Here is a 4,242-nt window from a genome sequence, read left to right on the forward strand (position 1 = left end):
AATGACGAGTTGATGGGTGCAGTAGACCAACATGGCACAAGTATACATATGTAACAAACCTGCACGTTATGCACATGTACCCTACAACTTAAATAATAATAAATAAAAAAAATAATAATAATAATATTGCCTACCATGTAGAGCAGATCACTGTAGGACAAGAAATAGTTCTATTTACACAGTAATATAGTGCAAAAGGACAACGAAGTGAATAATCCGATGATTATGAATGTTAATAGATTCTGTGAGATGCCAGTGAGACAGTGCATGGTGTAATCATTGTTGCCTTGTTTAATGTTGTCTTGAGACTTGTAATCCTTTCCAATTTGCTAAGAAAAATTTCTAGAATTTGAAAGTGTGTCATGAATACAAAAGGGTGAAGAAGCTCAATGTTTATGAATACTGTCTTTCTAGTCCCTTACCAAAAATATGGTAACATTAGAATCAAAATGCCCTTGGGGAGTTTCACTCACTTTGCTGGGGTAGGGAGAGAAAAAAAAAAAAAAAAAGGTATTGAAGAAAATTGACCCTTTGACTTTCTTCCTTAGAAAGTTAAAGAAGCAGGCCAGGCACCACAGCTCATGCTGGTAATCCCAGCACTCTGGGAGGCTGAGGCGGGCGAATCACTTGAGGCCGGGAGTTTGAGACCAGCCTTAGCCAACATGGTGAAACCCCATCTACTGAAAATAGCCAGGTGTGCTGGCATGTGCCTGTAATCCCAGATACTTGGAAAGATGAGGCATAAGAATCCCTTGAACCTGGGAGGTGGAGACTGCAGTGAACCAAGATCGTGTCACCGCACTCCAGCCTTGGCGACTCCATCTCAAAGGAAAAAAGGAAGCGGGCTGGAGCAGTAACCACGCCTATAATCCCAGCATTTTAGGAAGCTGAAGTGGGAGGGTCGCTTGAGCCTACTGGGAAACATAGGGGAGGCCTCATCTCTATGAAGAATTTAAAAATTTAGCTAGGTGTGGTAGTGTATGCCTGAAGTCCCAGCTACTCAGGAGGCTAACATGGAAGAAACGCTCGACCCCAGGAGCCAGAGGCTACAGTGACCCAGGATCGTGCCATTACCCTCTAACCTGGGTGACAGAGTGAGACCCTGTCTCAAAAAAAGAAAGAAAAGAAAAAAAGAAATAAGCAGAGGCAGCAATTACCTGATTACCTGGAGAACTATATCCAGTCATTGACACCACAGATATGTTCTCCAATCTGCTTTGTAAGGTATTATAGTAATTACCACACCATGCATGTGTTATGAAAGTGTAGGTAAGATACAGAGTAATGTGGAAGTGAAGAGGGTACCACTGGTCAGTGCCTTCATCAGTTCAGCTTCACCTCCTATAGTTCAAAACAAAATGGTTCTGAAAACTCTAGGACGTTTAGAAAACTCTCCCCGATGTAGAACAGAGAAGCCTAAGATGCCAGAACAGCTCTACTCAAGGAGAACTGAACCACTTTAAAAATTGTTTGCTTACAGAATAATAACTGAAAATGTCAGATGGAGTCTCCTACATCTACTGAAAATTATAGGAAGGAGTTTCTATTGCAGATACCATGAAAAACTCTACAGGATGTGTTTGCGCGTGCCCATGCCCGATGTCACACAGAGATACAGTCCAAAATATCTCCTAATTCAAGAGAAACATTGGATGTGAACTCAGAACTTCTGAGTTCTTTACTGTTTTTCCAGCAAAATTATGTTTTTTTCTTGTCTGCTTCCAAGCAGTTGCCATGGTAATTTTGAGGGTTAGGGGAAACATTATTAACTTAGATAGGATTTTTTTTTTTTTTTTTTTGTTTTTTGAGACAGAGTCTCGCTGTGTCACCCAGGCTGGAGTGCAGTGGCCGGATCTCAGCTCACTGCAAGCTCCGCCTCCCGGGTTTACGCCATTCTCCTGCCTCAGCCTTCCGAGTAGCTGGGACTACAGGCGCCTGCCACCACGCCCGGCTAAGTTTTTGTATTTTTAGTAGAGACGGGGTTTCACTGTGTTAGCCAGGATGGTCTCGATCTCCTGACCTCGTGATCCGCCCGTCTCGGCCTCCCAAAGTGCTGGGATTACAGGCTTGAAGATAGGATTTTTTTTAAACTATCTTTCTTATTATTTTTTATTTATTATTATTATTATTTTTGAGATGGAGTTTTCACTCTTGTTGTCCAGGCTGGAGTGCAGCAGTAAGATTTCAGCTCACTGCAACCTCTGCCTCCCGGGTTCAAGCAATTCTCCTGCCTCAGCCTCCCGAGTAGCTGAGATTACAGGTGTGTGCCACCACGCCTGGCTAATTTTTGTACTTTTTTAGTAGAGACTGGGTTTCACCATGTTGGCCAGGCTGGTCTCGAACTCCTGACCTCAGATGATCTGCTTGCCTCCCAAAGTCCTGGGATTACAGGCTTGAGCCACCACGCCAGGCCCTTATTTATTTATTCTGAAACAGGGTCTCATTCTGTCGCCCAGGCTGGAGTCCAGTAGTGGGATCTCATCTCACTGCAACTTCTGCCTCCAGGGTTCAAGTGATTCTCCTGCCTCAGCCTCCCGAGTAGCTGGGATTACAGGCATGTGCCACCAGCCTCGCTAATTTTTGTGTTTTTCGTAGAGAGGGGGTTTCAACATGTTGGCCAGGCTGGTCTCGAACTCCCAGCCTCAAGTGATCCTGCCGCCTTGGCCTCCCAACGTTCTGGGATTACAGACGTTAGCCACCACACCTGGCCTAGATAGGTTTGATTTTTAAAAACATCTTTTTGATCAGTCTAGGCACCGTGATATGAAAAAAAGTATTAATTCATTGATACAATGATTATCTGAAGTTTACAGCTAGTCTTTAGTTAGTTTCACAGGTATGTTCAACGTTTTATCTCACTTGACTTCTTTCCCAAAATTATCTGGAAAGTAACGCAAAAATAAATCATATCCTCATATTAAATCAACCTTCTTGTATTGGTTTACATATGATGTTTCAGTAGATGTAAAAATTTGAAGAAAAAAAACAAGATTAAACTAAACTTATCTCAGAATCCTTCGTGTTTGATTACTTCAATGCATAGCAAGATTTATGTATTGCAAAAAAAAAAGGGAAAGAAAGCAATGGCAAGCCTGTGGGGTTACTCTTTTGTCACACTGGCACTAGTTTGGCTTCTTTCGGCTATTCTTATGCCAAGGAGGCAATAAACCCCCTTGAGAGTCATAGAGCTGCCCGCGGAGCCCTGACGGTGCGGAGAAGCTTTTATGCCAAAATACAATACACAAAGGGATCATAAACACGTTTGAAAAGGAAGATGACCTCTTTGTCACTTGGAATTAGGCTTTATTGCAAGCTGCTGCCATGGAAACCATCCCCAGCTCTCTCCATATTTTAAGGCTTCCTGTTTCCATTTTACATGGACTTCAGCACCTTTATTTAATCCTTTCTACATCAAATAAGATAGGTGAAAGGTTTTGGTTCTTTGCTCCATTGTTTAACGTCTCCACGTATGCCTTTAGTTATGGAGCAAAAAGGAGTGTTAGTGAAATCGAGGATTTGAGTGCAGATGGAAACAAAGAGAAGGTGATAATGGAATTATTAGAAAGAAATGGAGACAAACACTGGTGACACAACCTGCTGTACAATTCGACAAGATCTATCAGAGAAGATATACACTCCGTACTGAATCTTTAAAAAGCCAGCTGCAGTCCAAACAGGCTACTCTAGGAGATGCGTCCTTTGGAAATAACTTTAACATGTTGCCTCTTGCTTTCTTGCATGGCTGGACTTTCATGTGCAGTAAGTAGAGTCTACCAGGTTACACGAATCTAAACAGCTGCCCCCAAAGTCGAGCCTTAAAAATATGTTTCCATTGGGAAGAACTGTGAATCCCTGGTTCTTTTATTTCCTAAGAAATATATAACTTTTGTTTTGTAAGAAAGTGAATATGCAGAAAACCGAATGCTTACATAGTTGCCTTGAAAAGTAAAAGCAGGCCGGGCGCGGTGGCTCAAGCCTGTAATCCCAGCACTTTGGGAGGCCGAGACGGGCGGATCACGAGGTCAGGAGATCGAGACCATCCTGGCTAACCCGGTGAAACCCCGTCTCTACTGAAAATACGAAAAACTAGCCGGGCGAGGTGGCGGGCGCCTGTAGTCCCAGCTACTCGGGAGGCTGAGGTAGGAGAATGGCGTAAACCTGGGAGGCGGAGCTTGCCGTGAGCTGAGATCCGGCCACTGCACTCCAGCCTGGGCGACAGAGCGAGACTCCGTCTCAAAAAAA

This window comes from Theropithecus gelada, chromosome 5, assembly GCF_003255815.1.
Source record: "Theropithecus gelada isolate Dixy chromosome 5, Tgel_1.0, whole genome shotgun sequence".
In the NCBI taxonomy this organism is placed as follows: Eukaryota; Metazoa; Chordata; class Mammalia; order Primates; family Cercopithecidae; genus Theropithecus; species Theropithecus gelada.